Source organism: Anopheles coustani, unplaced genomic scaffold (assembly GCF_943734705.1).
Source record: "Anopheles coustani unplaced genomic scaffold, idAnoCousDA_361_x.2 scaffold_116_ctg1, whole genome shotgun sequence".
Taxonomy (NCBI): Eukaryota; Metazoa; Arthropoda; class Insecta; order Diptera; family Culicidae; genus Anopheles; species Anopheles coustani.
In genome coordinates this window covers 157,045-175,625 of record NW_026525378.1, presented here as the reverse complement: position 1 = coordinate 175,625, position 18,581 = coordinate 157,045, and the positions used below count along the sequence as shown (strand labels likewise).

General features: G+C 39.7%; 1 long non-coding RNA gene across 1 annotated transcript; it reads left to right on the top strand.

The window, feature by feature from the left end:
• The first annotated feature begins 10,440 nt into the window (after positions 1–10,440).
• LOC131271174 (uncharacterized) lies at positions 10,441–11,228 on the top strand. The gene is made up of 3 exons (XR_009180095.1): positions 10,441–10,544; positions 10,932–11,022; positions 11,098–11,228. It is a non-coding gene; the product is annotated as an uncharacterized LOC131271174 (long non-coding RNA).
• Positions 11,229–18,581: the final 7,353 nt, after the last annotated feature.

The window sequence follows — 18,581 nt, the reverse complement described above, 5'->3', positions numbered from 1 at the left end:
ATGCATAAAAGATAACGGCTGGCAATACGAATGCTCTGGAGTCATCTTAAACGTTTGCTCACCTAAGTCCAGGGTCGGGTATTTCTGTTTGTACTTTTTGGCTAAGAATCCCATGATATAGGTTAGGCCGTCACTTTCTTGTTGCGATTCTATGTCTATAGCACATGTTGATTCTGTATGTTCTACAGACGAGGTGTCATTGATTTCCTCCATCTCCGAAATGTCCGGCAGGGAAGGTACAATAGCTGCCTTTGCAAATACTGTCGCCGAAACAAATTCCTCATGGCTTTCCTCGTGTTCTTCTCCTGTATAGGTTTGGTTCCGCAAGATAGTCGGCGTTTTCCCCAGTATCATCATGCGAATTCGGTAAATGCAGCTCAGAGGGGACGGGTGGTCATAAACTCCTCCTATTTGCCGAATTTGAGAGAAAAAATTTTCTAACACGTCTTGATTTACCTTATAGGTGCACATAAAATTAATTTTATGCTTCAGCTTCATGTCGTCGAACAGCATTTGCACCGATGTTATGTGCATAAGGATGGATTTTTGAAACACCTGCAGTGTTGATCTTCCAGTGACCCTCATGGTTAGCACTAAATCAAACATCTCCTTGAGTGCTTTCTTCTGGTGTTCATTAGCGACATAAGCTTTCTTAAAGTCATGTTTTGCAACTGGAGAATACGAGTTCGATATACTGAACCAGCGATCGACTTTTTCAATGAATTCTGCCAAGTCATTCGCTGCACCGTCGTCAGGAAAATATTGTCTCAAGCAGACTGCAGTGGTACGCGACAGCAGTTGCACGGCTCGCCTTACGTTTTGACGCTCCTGTGGGCTCATAATTAAGTGATCTTTAGTCAACTTAAATGCTGGAGTCATTTCAACATGATGTCTGGCGTGTATGAGCTTGTCCACTGCAGCAGCAGTTATAGTTTTTCCATTATATGCGAAACCGTGATCAAGGAACCAGTTTCTTAGCAATTTGATAAGGTGAGGTGCATCAGGAAAAACATAAATATTTTTTCCCGTGACGGGATGGGCAAAACATGGTTTTTCGTAATTATGTGCACCTAAATCTTTCCAGCAACCAATGTTTGACTGGCAGTTATCGCTCACAATAGCCACAACGTTAACATTTCTATCGTGCAATTTGTCTACAAGCTTCAAAATAATTGCCTTCGTCATCTGCTGATCGAATCCTATATATACGGGTTGCTTCCAGTTTTTAAATAGGCCACGCGCCATCACTACTTGTAGGTAGTTATGGGGGCCGATAATTTGATCTGCTGCTGGATCGTATTCTAGAATTTTTTTAACTTTCATTTCATCAAATGAAAGGACGCATTCACGGTCTTTCGGTAGAAGCGTGTTGGCTAGGTCTCCTATAAAAGCCAACACGTCTTCCAATATTCCCTGCCGCAAATTAAGCCGTCGAGCATATTTCTGTAATGTCGAGATGGCTGGGAGCGGATATTTCAAATCAGTCGCTAGATATTTATAGGATCTGATTCCAAAGTACCTAAGCGTAAACGCTGTCTTTAATTCGGCCTTTGTCCATCGAACGCGTCGTTTTTTCTTTAAAATTACATCTATTTGATTTTCTGATAGCGTTCCTTTTAGTGCCTGTTTAATTTTATCCGGTAATTCATCGGACGAAAAACTAGATTTTTTTATTTTTTCTGCATCGCGTTTAAGAATAGATATTTCTTTTTCTAGTTCTTTAGATTTTCTTGTTATCTCCTGAAGCTTCTGGATCAAACCTTGATTGACTTTAATAATCTGTTCTTTTTGGATGGAACTTTCGTTATACTTAAACTCTAACATGGCACACTTTCTAGCTAGTAAATCACACTTCGCACACACCAAATTCAAACTTACCTGTTCAGCTCCGATTTCTAATAAAAAGAAAAGAAAAAATAGAAACACATCAGACAACTATCATTCGCATACGGGAAGAATATCTTACCATTTATTCTAGTATTATTATTTACGTCAATGGGTGCAACTTGTACCGAGGAAATATTGTCGAAGTTTTCATTTCCATTGACGCGAATCGTAGGTATGGCTAAAAATAATGATACAGTTAATAAGGTAAATAATATTACAATATAATATATTACTTACCATTAGCTTGAAGCTTTTTGAATTTATTCAAAACTTGCCTATTCCCATCATGCAACAAATGTTTCATTTGGTAGCAATCTGCTGCAAAATGTTGTGAGCAGATTCTGCTGTTTTTGTTTGGCGACCAATTATTTCGGCCGCAAAACTTGGCCCATTCATTATTGAAGGTAGGATCGGGAGGAAAACTATGCAATACAACGCTCAGATTTTCCTTTTTCACTATATTTCGTGTGATCCGGCACCCCGAAACAGCACACAAATTTCTTTCCATCGTTCACACAATTTCGTTCCAATCGGAATGCTATCGCACCAAACCAAAACAACGGCAGCTCTAAAAGTAAACATTAACCGGACTGTCAAAGATTTCTTGTATTTTTCTTTTGTCGATTTGTCAAAATGCTCTACAGTATTTGACCAGGGTATTACATTAGACCATGATTGAAATAGCTCGTCAACTGTTGTCTCTAAAGCAACTGGTATTGAAATAGCTCATTGACAGTTGCCTCTAACGCATCTCATTTTGTCTCTAACTCATCTGACTAGGTCTCTAACGCGGGCAACCCTCTCAAGCCGAAAAATAAGGAAAAACCAAAGTAATTGTGGTTATGATACATTGTAAGACTCCAAGAACAATAAACATTATTATTTTGGTATACTTCAAAGCTATTCTTATGTATTTTTGAACAGTTTTGCGTTTAATTTTTATACGTGCCTGCATACGTATCAACTATGCATTGTGGTGTTCAACCCGGTGGCATAAACGCACTATCTTAACTGTCAAGTGACATACATTAATCCAAGCAAGTACGTTTATGCCGCCAAGTTGAACACCGCAATGCAGGCTTCTTAGTTGATACGTATGCAGGCACGTATAAAAATTAAACGCAAAATTATTTAAAAATACATAAAAATAGCTTTAAAGTATACCAAAATAATAATGTTTATTGTTCTTGGAGTCTTACAATGTATCATAACCACAATTACTTTGGTTTTTCCTTATTTTTATCCTTGCCTGCGTTAGAGGCATAGTCAGATGAGTTAGAGACAAAATGAGATGCGTTAGAGACAACTGTCAGTGAGCTATTTCAATACCAGTTGCTTTAGAGAAAACAGTTGATGAGCTATTTCAAAATAACGTGCGTTAGAGACAAAATCACACGCTTTCGAGGCAAAGTTGGCTGGCAACGGCTGTAATATCACAGCTAGGGAAGGTCATTACCTTTGTTTTGTTTGTGTTAACGGTAAAATTTAAAGAGTTGAGTGACCCGATCAGCCAGTCAAGAGAGCGTTGTAATTTGGTTGCCATAGCTTGGAACGTCTTTGCTGATTCAATCAGGGCAAAATCATCCGCATACTGAATCAGTCTAATTTTTTCATTGTTTATACTATGGCATCTGGCTGTGTAGATGTTAAAGAGGATGGGGGATAGTACATCCCCTTGTGGCAGTCCATTTGATACTTTTCTAACTATGATCGCCTGGTCCGTTTTTAGTTCTAGCCTACGATTAGATAGAAAGTCGCCTATCCATCTTACATCCTCTTGAGATATTAGATAGGATTCTAGAGAGCTTATTAACTTATTCGTTATCACACAATTGTACGCGTTTTTTATGTCTATAAAAACTACGCCAGTATGATTGTTACTTCTCCCATTTTTCGTAATTATACTCACAAGGAGGTTTAAGGCCGTTGTGGTGGCCCTGTTTTTCCGGAAGCCAAAGCTGGTTTCTGGGAGAGAGTGGTACCTCTCTAGCTGCATCCTTACTCTATCTAATACTGCTGTGTTAGTTTTTTTGGTGAAAGTTGGGAGCAAGGATATCGGCCTGTATGCCTCTACTAACTCCGAATCTTTCCCTGGTTTCTTTAAGGCTACTACTTTGATAGTCTTCATTTTTTGCTCTACTTTCCCTCTTTGGTACATTTTGTTAATATCCTTAATTATGGCCTCTACCGTTTCGGTATTGAAATGTCTAATGATTTTATATGAAACCCCATCTTTCCCAGGTGCCGTGTTCTTTTTTTTTTTAGAATGGCGTTCCATTTCTCTACATCTAGTATCACATTTTCTGATATTAATCCGTTGGGAATGACTAACTTCTTAGCACCGGCGGTATTGAAATTCTTTTTCAAGAATTCCTTTGCTGCCCGATTGTCACTTACTATCACGTTAGGTTCTTGCTCGCGTTGCTTTGCTCCTTTTAGACTTCTGACCAGTCTCCATAATTCAGACGTGGACGTGTTAGCATCTATCTTATCTATCGTCCTTTCCCATTGTTTATTTTTCTCTTGTTTAATGAGGAACCTTAGCTTTGCCGCATCCTTCTTTGCTATGATCTGGTTCTCGATTGACTTCTCACAGTTATATCTCCTTCTCGAGTCATCCCTTCTCTCTAGTGCTGCCTCTATATCCTTAGTCCACCACGATTTAGGGACCATTGTGCTAGTCTTTGTGTTTACTTTTTTAATATTATTTATGTCTTTGGTTATGCTAGCTAAGCTCGTCTCTTGATTTACTTTAAGTTCTTGAATTTGTTTAATTATCTTATTCCTATCGCTTATTCTTATTTTCTTAGTCACACTAGTTTTGTCAGTTATAATGGTAATCATTTTGTGGCTGCTCCCACCAATATGCCTATCCGTGACCGTTCTTTGTACCCTATGTGCCATGTTTATTGGTACTAATGTCAAATCAATAGCAGTGTTTGTTCCGGTGTGACTTACATGGGTGTGTTCCCCATTTTGTAGAATCAACAGATCCCCTATCTCACACTCCTCTAAGAGGATTTTTCCTTTCGCGTCCTCATATGCATTCCCCCAAGCGCCGTGGTGGGCGTTGAAGTCGCCATCGAGAATTTTTATATGATCTTTGGTTTTCGTCATTATCTTCCTCGTCTTCATAAACCACGACCGGAAGACCTCTTTGGGGGTATTTGGTTTTACATATATTGAAACTATTAGCATTTGCAGCTGCTCTACTTGTCCTGCAACCGCTTGGATATATTCATTGTTCAGATCCTTAATATTAATTTTTTTCACTTTGTAGTGGTCTCTTACTGCCAAAGCACTACCACCGTAACCATCAGATCTATTACTAGTTATCAACTTAAATCCTTTCAGTCTGGCATTTCTATTACTAGCACCTCCCAACCATGTTTCTTGGAGGCAAAGGATGTCCGCTTTTTCCACTATCGACACTCTAAGAATTTCTTCTACATTGTTCTTCAATCCTTGAACATTGGCCTGTATTATCTTAGCCATGATCCTACGATTTTTTTTTCCTTTTCTTATTTTATCTTTTTTTTTTTTTTTGTGTCGAGCGGACTATGCGTCATCTTTTATATCTCCTCATCGATAATGCCCTCCATCGTCGATGTCTCCACCGCTTCTATCAGAAATTCCTCGATGTATACCTTCGCTCCTGCCTTGAAGGCAACTTCTTCATCGTTCGTAAGAGTAACATTATCGTATGTTTCTATCACTTGTTCGTTAGTATTCATGTTATCCGTTTTTTTTGTTGTTGTCGTTTCTGTTTTTGTTTCTGTGATTCTCTGTGTACTAATATCATTTGAACTTCTTTCTGTGTTGTTACTGGTGTCTATGTCTAAACTATTTCTTTCTTGAGATGAACTTTTTATTTCTTTATAGTTTTGTCTGCCTGCTGTTTGTTGGGCGTAGCTTCTACCGTTGTATGTATAGACTCGCGGAATGATCGGACATTCCTCTCGTCTCAATTTTTTTGCTGCCATATATGGTATCTTCTTTTCTGTTCTGATTCTCTGTACCTCACATTCATCCTTGTACACTGGGCATTCCTTGTCCAGCGTGTGGTGCTCCTCACCACAGGATACGCACTTTATTCTTTTGCAGGGCTCCTCATGATCTGTTTCCGAACACTTGGCACATGTTTTTTCCCCCCTACACCATTTTTTAGTATGTCCTAGCTTCATACAATTTAAGCAGCGCATCGGCCTTGGGACATATAATTCTACTTTTAACGGGTACCAACCAAAGTCCACTTTTTTAGGTAGTTTTGCCGATTTGAATGTGAGGATAGCCATGCGGGAGTTCACTAGTTGACCATCCTTATCTTTCCTTTTGATGATTTGAACCTCCGTGACCTTTTGGTCCTTCAGCCCCTCTGCTATTTCCTCTTCTTTGAGATGCGCTACCCTGGTAACACAAAATGAACTTTTCTCCATACAAAATGGAAGCCGGTTGTCTGTCCGGTTCTCTGCACGGTCTTCCAGTAGAAACGACTAAATTCATTCGATCCGCGATACCGATTACACCGTGTTGCATACTTGAAGGAGCTGAGAAACCCCGTTTTGTCCCGGGTAATGGGGATCGGTATGCAAAAGGCACGCACAAAACGGCAAAAAAAAGTTCCCACGCTTTCCCCATATCGGCTATTGCCTTGCCTAACTCTTCTCTTTCGTTCCGCTGGTGTGTGCGCGTACGCCCACACTCAGCGGTCGGAGTCGGGTCGGTCAGTCGGCAGTTGATGTTCCTGCTGAATGGACGTGTCCTCGGGGTGCTGCTGGCTCTTGCCGCACATGTGTTTCCGTCTCGTTCGCTCTTGCATCGTCGTCGTGTATGTAGCGCTGTTGACGTCTCGAACCCTTGAAATGGCATGATTGAATCTGAAAGAAATACTGGAAACAAGGTAGGCTATTGCCAACCTGAAATCCAACACGTTGTGTACCCAATATATATCAACGAGTTTGGGACATGACGTTCGCACACCAAACGGACGAAATTAAAAAAAAAATACAAACAAGAAAAATTATCTTGGCTATGATGTAGTGATGGTCAGTGATGTAGTCAAGGTCCAATCAGTAACGTATTGAATTGATGGTCGTCATTTTTTATTCGAAAAATATTTTTGTTCAAGAAATCGAATGCGCGTCATCTCATTTTGTACTGATGTCAATGACTTTTGTAGGATTCAATGGGAACATGTTTTTTGGCACTTGCGCTCAAACGGTGGTAGATAGCGGCTTGCGGTCTTGGACAAACTTCAAGTCCTTTTTAAAACGCAACTTTTAAAGTTCCACGAAGATTCCCTCAGACCCTTCCTTCTGCCCGTAAATACAACCCAAATGTATAAATAGGTGCCATTGCTAAAACTGTCACAAACCATTCAAAACAAAATACCTCACACCAGTGTGATGTGAAGGCAAACACACACTATAAAAATTAAAATCATCCACTCGGAATCTTCTAGTGTTGTTGGAGTAAAATTGTTGCAAAACGATGCAAAGGTGGTTATAATGTAACAAGTTCTGTTTATTATGAAAAAAAAGGAAACGAAATGAAATGATTCTTCCAGAAGGAACTTTTCTTCGTACTTAGCTTCCAAAATTTAACAGTTCGGATAGATCGGGTAATGAAAACGGTATTTACAAGATATTTCACTGTATTTCCCTGCCACCCAGCACCCCCAGGTTGCCATGTTTTCAATGCAAAAATCGGCTTCGGATCGGATTTTTCAGCCTAGCTTGTCATTTAAGGAAATCAGAGCGTTTACGCTAGTTTTCATCCCAACATGACTTTTCACTCACACGGTTTCCTCTTCAAACGTTAGCAATTTGCAACATATCTATATTGTTATTTTTTCCTGTATTATGATGGCTTCAAGCAGGTGCTGCCAACCTTAAAGAGAAAACATATCGTCAAGCTAATGTTCTTGATGTAAAATTTTATTTATAAAAATATATTTCAAAATATTATTGTTCAATTGCATTTGTTTACTCGGCGTGGGTAATGCTGTTGCAAAACATACGCTTATATTGCTGTAGCAACTGCACGCGCCGATAGATAAAAGGTCACTGCCGGACAAATTATCGTTACTAATTGTAATAATTGTAAGTTTCCTAGGAACACAAATGCTTGGGGTTCGATATTTCATGGCCTTATTGTAATATTGGAGTTCGTTTCGAGATGCGGTTGTATTATGAAAATCGATCGAGTGGATTATTGAAAACATGAAGTCTTTGGACAACACGTTGATGTGCAATCGTTTATTCAGTGTTGGTAACACTGTTGCAAAACATACAGCAATATCGGATGAAGCATCTACGCGAGAGAAATGATCGAGGCTGGAAAAATAATACCGTTATTTTGTACCTTTCCTTTAAGCGCAGGAAATGTACATATTTTGATTGCGCATTGCTTCCACCCTTCATAGAAGGTGCTTTGAGCCTGGCACTACTTGAGCCTGATGGAACGTAAAAGTTGTGATTTGTTTGTTTGCTGATTGAAATTCAACGCGGTCGTCAGGATTTTAAATTCATCAACTTTACTTTCATGGTAACACATAAATATGATAAATCACTCGATTGTGTCTTTTTTGTAATTTGTTCCCGATACAAAAATTTTGTTTTACTCCGCGGCGTATGCGCTTGTTATTTTCATTGATGTTGAACTGTGACCGATTTGTTCAAACAACGTGTCAAACACGTGGCATCTGCTCGCAGGTACCATCTTTGTCTAAATAGACATCTTTCTACCAGTTGTTGTTTTGTAAAAACCATATGGCAATGTTGCAAATGCTTTCAAAATCATTGATCTTTGATCGTTTAAAACTCCATCAGTTGTAAAGCGATTTAGGAGTTATGACCTGAGTTGACAAGATTCTTTTCAGGTTAAGATTATGTCTTCGGATTGTGTTTAGCTACGATAAACCGCAACAGAGATATTTTGGAATTTATATCATGCATTTTTTAAACTTCGTGTAGTTTTCATTCCGACTGTTCGCTGCATCGAATGGCAGAACGGAACATAAACAAAACAAATGTATGAAAAAAACGTGAGAGGGACATACATGTTACGTTCTCCATTCTTCGCTCTCATATACAATTCGAATCGGTGATACCGTTTCCCATACGATTTCCATGCAGAGTCCCTGCAGGTATGCAATTTTTAACGAGCGCTCGGTACAAAATCGAATCGGTTACATCTTTTCCCAACCGGAAATTTTGAACGCCGGCGGTGCGAGTGCGACGGCAAATTTGACTGATGTATGCGTCACTTTCTGATCCACGGCGGAGGCCTGACCGGTTCGCGATCGAAACGGTTCTTGCTGGTGGGGTATGTCGTACGCCCTGATCACTCCTTTTACTACATTCAAAGTAGGGTGATCCACCACTTTTACTTGTATACGTCCGTTACCATACTGCACACTAGTAACTTTTTTCAATTTTTGTGCTTGTTTTTGCGACTTCACTTTCACCAGCATTTTGCCGTCTCGTAGGCGTCTTGCTTCAACGGTTTGTCTCCATTCGCACACTCGAATGTTTTTTGAACTATGAACGGGTTCAGCCTCCCCAGCTACGTTAAATGATGCGATCGTACGATAGCCATAGTAACGATCCGTTAATCGATGCGATGGGCATAATAACACCACAGCATAACGGCTATAACCCCAAAGGTTCTCAAACCATCCGCGTCACACAGGAACAATCAGAAGGGGCGCTAGTGTGCTCAGCGCAACACACTCATAAAAAGGAGGTTGGTTCATCTAGAACAAATAGCGTTGATTGAAGAAGAAAACATTAAACGTATTTTTTTGCACTCATTGTCGTCTGCTTACGAATTGTTGTTGGTTGTGATGGTGAAAAATTGATTTCCACTAACCTCGATAGGCAAAACTCAACTTCGATATCACATTCAAATTCAATTAGATGCTATATGAGGTAACCTCCAAATTAACTCTTCTTGGATCTTGTTGTTGTTTGACGTCTTCAATCCAAAACAAACTTGTACGCAGTGCTTAGAAGACTCCAGTCGATAAAAAATACTGTTTTTGCTGTAACAGCAAAACCAACGTGAAAAGTGAGTGTTCATTGTAAGTTTTCGAAACATTAAACATGTTTTCTGTACAAAGAAAATGTGAATCGTTTAACAAAACGGTACGGGAACCGGTAATTGAGGAATTTGTTTGTTTGTGGTCATGAATTCATTGTGCATTGCAGTCCCATTGCCTTATCCTGACATGGCAGAGTGGTTGGTAAGTTGAATGCAATTGTATTTCGGTATGCTTCAGCCCCAACAATATATTATTTCAGATTTGATGAGATCGTCAACGGAAGAGGCGCCGTTACGCCTCAATTCCAGTGACTCCACTGAAGGAACCGGGGTGTATCACGAGGATCTTACCGTATTACATTATACAGAGCTAGACGCCATTCCGTATTGCGTAAGTAGTAACAAATAATTTGTGGAAGTTTTTTAATTTTTCAGAAGGCGAACATTTCTCTCACTCTCGTCGAAGATGGTTACCAACGACATAATATTCTTTAAGCGCTCATATTCGCGATAGAAGCCGGGCTGGAAATGGTTCGTCTGCATCCAATGTTGTAAAAACGAAAACATCCGGTAGATCTCTTGATGTTCATCATCTCTTCCAAGTGAATGTAACAGTAAGTTGTTAATTTACATTGAATATTTGTTAATGTTGATGGTTTTGAAATTGAATAATGTTTTCCAAATCAGAATAGTTGAGTTCATCAAAAACATCAATTGGTTATAGAGTAGGATTGCAGTACGAATTAGAGCGGGTGTGGAACCGCGAAAAGCCAATTTGGATTCAAATCAGCGATCAGGTGTGAACTTGTGCATGTGCCGATAAATTTTGTTTAAGGTAATATGCTCTCATGCTTTCCATATATGTATAAATCAACAAATCCTTGATTCTTTTTTCTTTCAGAAAATTTAAACCATAGCTAATTATAAAAAAAATATACCATTTTTCTATAAAATGCATCCTTCCCTTGAACCAACCTGTCACTATACATATCCCAATGCAGTTGGAGTGCAGTTTTCTGGATCGTAAGCTGACCCATGAAGTATAAAGAGCATGTTATGAACGGATCTTCGACAATACACCGGTTTTTACATGTAAGCAAAACTATGTAAATACTGCTTACCGTTCAAATTTATGGGTACGAATGATACATATTTTTTCCCTCACAGCACGTGGTTGGCGGAATTAGCTAAATAGTTGATTTACTATTAGCAATAATATAAACAAGCAATGTAAGTATGGTATTAAATTTCAGCCAATCTTTTGAATTAATATGGTGTTTTATTTTACAGAACCGAGGCAATCAACAATTTGAGTGCTTCGGAAAAAAATCAGAGACAAAACTCGTTAACTTTAGAAAATTAGGCGTTACATTTGTAAAAATATGGGTGAGGTATTAGAAATAATAAAATAATCCATAAAAACTGAAAATGTAACTGTTGATTTGAATTTTCAATTTTTAAACCGAAAAAACCGTTTTCATTTAGCGCCTACATGTAGGCAACCACCAGGTCGAAACGTTACGAGAGCGTACAATAAGGCGTTTGTATCTCTTCTAATAGACGCTAAATGTACGCTCTTCTTTTGTATGTTAATGTACGCGATTTGTCGCACGACGCATAAATTAATGCTCCTGGGGCTGTCACAACTTTCACCCGGAGTCGTTGCTTCCATTACCAAAAATTGTTCGTCCTCTGTACTCATGACCGAGCTATAGATGTCCACTTGTTGTTTAGTAGTCTTTTTTCTTTTTATCGTTGTCCCCTCGGACAAAATGCTGAAGGGGTTATTGGCTAATAACCCCCCGCCGGGGTCCTGGACCCCCATCTCTTCTGCCTTCCTCTTCTCCTTTCACTTCCTTCTCACACTGGTCAAAAAAATATGTCCTTCCAACACACTTCTCTACCCTAATTCCTTCCTTCTTTCTCGCTTCCTTTGATGCTTTGTATAATTATACTCGCTGTTAACTGCCAACTTAAAGACGTGTTCGTCCGTCGGAGGCCAAACGTCGAATGTGCATCTCAATGTCAATAGCGTTAAATTCCTCTGCCTGCTGTGATGCTACCTTCCAGTTATTCCGCAAAGCTCCCTTCAGCGCTGCTTTTACAGCCTTCCCATGTTCACAATTGTCCACACAAGCAAGATAAACGAACTAATGAAATTGCACTAAAAGAACAAAACAGATTAATACATAAAATAGCTAGCCGACTGCAAGTCCTGACTAGTACTGACGCGCAATGAATACCACGGTCGTCATATAACTAGGTAGCGTAATGTAGAACAATTTGACACATATTTACCAGCGGAATTTCAACACACTTGCCCAAAGTCCGTTTAGACAAGGTCCCATCAAAACGATCAAAACGATCAAAACAGATGCTCAAAACCAAGATGATTAAATACTGAATATAGTGTGTATTTATCTGGTTCAAAACTATTGAGGCTATCTGGATTGAAAGGACCGAAAGCGATGGTAACTATCGACGCTGTCCCTTACAAAAGGTTAACACACGTCTTTATGTGGCCATTACACTCGCTCGAGCTCAGTATCGGAAAAGTCAAATAGCTTTACCAGTCTCAAGATATCTACATTGGTATTCTCTATGATAAACGCTACTCATTTCATCGAATTGCCGATCAATTGCAGTAGAAACATTTTCAAACATGTTTGTACTATCATTACAAATTTTAAAAAACGGCTAAAGATTATAAAACTAAAAACATTATAAATGTAAAGCAAACACATTTTTGCTGAAAAACTGGTGATGATAGAAAATGATAATAAATCATCTTGATGCAGACGACCGCATAGTACGACGCGATGATAATTATTATGAGCTAATTATGTGTCCGGATTCACATTCTTCGCAAAAGTAATACGGGTGGATTGCGTTGGGGCACGTTTCGCAACAAATGTTTGTACTATCATTACAAATTAAAAAAAAAACAGCTAAAGATTATAAAACTACAAAAATTATAAATGTAAAGCAAACAAATGTTTGCTGACAAAATGGTGATGATAGAAAATGATAATAAATAAAATATCTAGCATCTTGATGCAGACGACCGCATAATACGATGCGATGATAATTATTATGAGCTAATTATTTGTCCGGATTCACATTGTTCGCAAAAGTAATCCTGGTGGATTGCGTTGGGGCACGTTTCGCAACAAATTAAATCTTCTCCTTTGCAACACAAGAAACACCAATTCACATTGAGAGCTATCTGATCAAGGCTGTGTTTGGGACATATGAGCTGCTGCGTGGTAAGCATTTCCGACCCAGCCGAAATGCAGCGCCGATCCGGATGGTACGAAGACGAACACTTGACACATCGTACCAGAGCTGTTTTCTCGTTAGAGGCTTTTCCCCTTGGATCGTCGGCGACGCAGTTATGGCACACGTGATACGGACAGATGATTGACTGACTATTAACGACTGCAAACTATGGAAAAAGGCGTAAACATGAAATGTGGTACTGGCGAACGCACAAGCTACCAGCACAGCGACACTTCGTTTCGTTTTTGGTTTCTTCCAACTCATCATTGCGCACAAAACAGCTTTGTTTCACAAGAACATCCTTCAACTCGCTACCCGAACAGTCGTTACAGTTAAAACGGCGCTCATCCACCATTGATTGCAGTTTCACTTGTTCCAATAGGTAGGCTGTTATACAATGCAAATGCATGTGACGGTTGCACTTCATACACTGGACCACGATTGGTGGGTGTTTACAAATGCAGCATACCGCCCTGCCCTTTGGCAGACCCTTGGTAATGGATTTCGGGTCGATCTGGAAAATAAATTCTTCTTCCAACGTAGGTTTTTCTTTTGTAATCAGTACAACAACAGAATCTCCATGTTCATCATTGTGCTCTGGCATAAATCCATCAAGCATGTGGCATAAGTTACGCATTTGAGTTAATCTACGCAAGACTACGCTGCGCTTTTTGATGATGAGCTCCGTCACTTTTGAGCGAGGTAAGTTTCCTTGCATATTGTTCAAGCATGAATGTCTTCTCATCAGTGCTTTGATCATCTAGCAGGAATGTGCTCCCCAAATTCACAATCACTTTGATCGCCAGCTCTGTGTAATGTTTGGAATCATCACTAAAAAGGGTTCCTTTCTCTTCACTTTCATGCACCGATGCATTGAACGGTCCGGCTATACTATTTTGTATCGTGGAGATTTGCTGCAGTTTCATTCTTTTTCTTGTATGTTCTGTTACAATCGGAATTACATCGCATGACGGACTTTCGGCAGTGGGGGAGCGTGTCCTCTTGTTTTGTTTTCCTTGTCCTTTTATAACTCCAATCGATGCCAAACGGACTCTTTCCAGTTCAACTGATAAGTAAAACTTTTCCAGGCGCATCTCAATGTCAATAGCGTTAAATTCCTCTGCCTGCTGTGATGCTACCTTCCAGTTATTCCGCAAAGCTCCCTTCAGCGCTGCTTTTACAGCCTTCCCATGTTCACAATTGTCCACACAAGCAAGATAAACGAACTAATGAAATTGCACTAAAAGAACAAAACAGATTAATACATAAAATAGCTAGCCGACTGCAAGTCCTGACTAGTACTGACGCGCAATGAATACCACGGTAGTCATATAACTAGGTAGCGTAATGTAGAACAATTTGACACATATTTACCAGCGGAATTTCAACACACTTGCCCAAAGTCCGTTTAGACAAGGTCCCATCAAAACGATCAAAACGATCAAAACAGATGCTCAAAACCAAGATGATTAAATACTGAATATAGTGTGTATTTATCTGGTTCAAAACTATTGAGGCTATCTGGATTGAAAGGACCGAAAGCGATGGTAACTATCGACGCTGTCCCTTACAAAAGGTTAACACACGTCTTTATGTGGCCATTACACTCGCTCGAGCTCAGTATCGGAAAAGTCAAATAGCTTTACCAGTCTCAAGATATCTACATTGGTATTCTCTATGATAAACGCTACTCATTTCATCGAATTGCTGATCAATTGCAGTAGAAACATTTTCAAACATGTTTGTACTATCATTACAAATTTTAAAAAACGGCTAAAGATTATAAAACTAAAAACATTATAAATGTAAAGCAAACACATTTTTGCTGAAAAACTGGTGATGATAGAAAATGATAATAAATCATCTTGATGCAGACGACCGCATAGTACGACGCGATGATAATTATTATGAGCTAATTATGTGTCCGGATTCACATTCTTCGCAAAAGTAATACGGGTGGATTGCGTTGGGGCACGTTTCGCAACAAATGTTTGTACTATCATTACAAATTAAAAAAAAACAGCTAAAGATTATAAAACTACAAAAATTATAAATGTAAAGCAAACAAATGTTTGCTGACAAAATGGTGATGATAGAAAATGATAATAAATAAAATATCTAGCATCTTGATGCAGACGACCGCATAATACGATGCGATGATAATTATTATGAGCTAATTATTTGTCCGGATTCACATTGTTCGCAAAAGTAATCCTGGTGGATTGCGTTGAAGCACGTTTCGCAACAAATTAAATCTCCTCCTTTGCAACACAAGAAACACCAATTCACATTGAGAGCTATCTGATCAAGGCTGTGTTTGGGACATATGAGCTGCTGCGTGGTAAGCATTTCCGACCCAGCCGAAATGCAACGCCGATCCGGATGGTACGAAGACGAACACTTGATACATCGTACCAGAGCTGTTTTCTCGTTAGAGGCTTTTCCCCTTGGATCGTCGGCGACGCAGTTATGGCACACGTGATACGGACAGATGATTGACTGACTATTAACGACTGCAAACTATGGAAAAAGGCGTAAACATGAAATGTGGTACTGGCGAACGCACAAGCTACCAGCACAGCGACACTTCGTTTCGTTTTTGGTTTCTTCCAACTCATCATTGCGCACAAAACAGCTTTGTTTCACAAGAACATCCTTCAACTCGCTACCCGAACAGTCGTTACAGTTAAAACGGCGCTCATCCACCATTGATTGCAGTTTCACTTGTTCCAATAGGTAGGCTGTTATACAATGCAAATGCATGTGACGGTTGCACTTCATACACTGGACCACGATTGGTGGGTGTTTACAAATGCAGCATACCGCCCTGCCCTTTGGCAGACCCTTGGTAATGGATTTCGGGTCGATCTGGAAAATAAATTCTTCTTCCAACGTAGGTTTTTCTTTTGTAATCAGTACAACAACAGAATCTCCATGTTCTTCATTGTGCTCTGGCATAAATCCATCAAGCATGTGGCATAAGTTACGCATTTGAGTTAATCTACGCAAGACTACGCTGCGCTTTTTGAAGATGAGCTCCGTCACTTTTGAGCGAGGTAAGTTTCCTTGCATATTGTTCAAGCATGAATGTCTTCTCATCAGTGCTTTGATCATCTAGCAGGAATGTGCTCCCCAAATTCACAATCACTTTGATCGCCAGCTCTGTGTAATGTTTGGAATCATCACTAAAAAGGGTTCCTTTCTCTTCACTTTCATGCACCGATGCATTGAACGGTCCGGCTATACTATTTTGTATCGTGGAGATTTGCTGCAGTTTCATTCTTTATCTTGTATGTTCTGTTACAATCGGAATTACATCGCATGACGGACTTTCGGCAGTGGGGGAGCGTGTCCTCTTGTTGTGTTTTCCTTGTCCTTTTATAACTCCAATCGATGCCAAACGGACTCTTTCCAGTTCAACTGATAAGTAAAACTTTTCCAGGCGCATCTCAATGTCAATAGCGTTAAATTCCTCTGCCTACTGTGATGCTACCTTCCAGTTATTCCGCAAAGCTCCCTTCAGCGCTGCTTTTACAGCCTTCCCATGTTCACAATTGTCCACACAAGCAAGATAAACGAACTAATGAAATTGCACTAAAAGAACAAAACAGATTAATACATAAAATAGCTAGCCGACTGCAAGTCCTGACTAGTACTGACGCGCAATGAATACCACGGTAGTCATATAACTAGGTAGCGTAATGTAGAACAATTTGACACATATTTACCAGCGGAATTTCAACACACTTGCCCAAAAGTCCGTTTAGACAAGGTCCCATCAAAACGATCAAAACGATCAAAACAGATGCTCAAAACCAAGATGATTAAATACTGAATATAGTGTGTATTTATCTGGTTCAAAACTATTGAGGCTATCTGGATTGAAAGGACCGAAAGCGATGGTAACTATCGACGCTGTCCCTTACAAAAGGTTAACACACGTCTTTATGTGGCCATTACACTCGCTCGAGCTCAGTATCGGAAAAGTCAAATAGCTTTACCAGTCTCAAGATATCTACATTGGTATTCTCTATGATAAACGCTACTCATTTCATCGAATTGCCGATCAATTGCAGTAGAAACATTTTCAAACATGTTTGTACTATCATTACAAATTTAAAAAAACGGCTAAAGATTATAAAACTAAAAACATTATAAATATAAAGCAAACACATTTTTGCTGAAAAACTGGTGATGATAGAAAATGATAATAAATCATCTTGATGCAGACGACCGCATAGTACGACGCGATGATAATTATTATGAGCTAATTATGTGTCCGGATTCACATTGTTCGCAAAAGTAATCCTGGTGGATTGCGTTGAAGCACGTTTCGCAACAAATTAAATCTCCTCCTTTGCAACACAAGAAACACCAATTCACATTGAGAGCTATCTGATCAAGGCTGTGTTTGGGACATATGAGCTGCTGCGTGGTAAGCATTTCCGACCCAGCCGAAATGCAGCGCCGATCCGGATGGTACGAAGACGAACACTTGATACATCGTACCAGAGCTGTTTTCTCGTTAGAGGCTTTTCCCCTTGGATCGTCGGCGACGCAGTTATGGCACACGTGATACGGACAGATGATTGACTGACTATTAACGACTGCAAACTATGGAAAAAGGCGTAAACATGAAATGTGGTACTGGCGAACGCACAAGCTACCAGCACAGCGACACTTCGTTTCGTTTTTGGTTTCTTCCAACTCATCATTGCGCACAAAACAGCTTTGTTTCACAAGAACATCCTTCAACTCGCTACCCGAACAGTCGTTACTGTTAAAACGGCGCTCATCCACCATTGATTGCAGTTTCACTTGTTCCAATAGGTAGGCTGTTATACAATGCAAATGCATGTGACGGTTGCACTTCATACACTGGACCGCGATTGGTGGGTGTTTACAAATGCAGCATACCGCCCTGCCTTTTGGCAGACCCTTGGTAATGGATTTCGGGTCGATCTGGAAAATAAATTCTTCTTCCAACGTAGGTTTTTCTTTTGTAATCAGTACAACAACAGAATCTCCATGTTCATCATTGTGCTCTGGCATAAATCCATCAAGCATGTGGCATAAGTTACGCATTTGAGTTAATCTACGCAAGACTACGCTGCGCTTTTTGATGATGAGCTCCGTCACTTTTGAGCGAGGTAAGTTTCCTTGCATATTGTTCAAGCATGAATGTCTTCTCATCAGTGCTTTGATCATCTAGCAGGAATGTGCTCCCCAAATTCACAATCACTTTGATCGCCAGCTCTGTGTAATGTTTGGAATCATCACTAAAAAGGGTTCCTTTCTCTTCACTTTCATGCACCGATGCATTGAACGGTCCGGCTATACTATTTTGTATCGTGGAGATTTGCTGCAGTTTC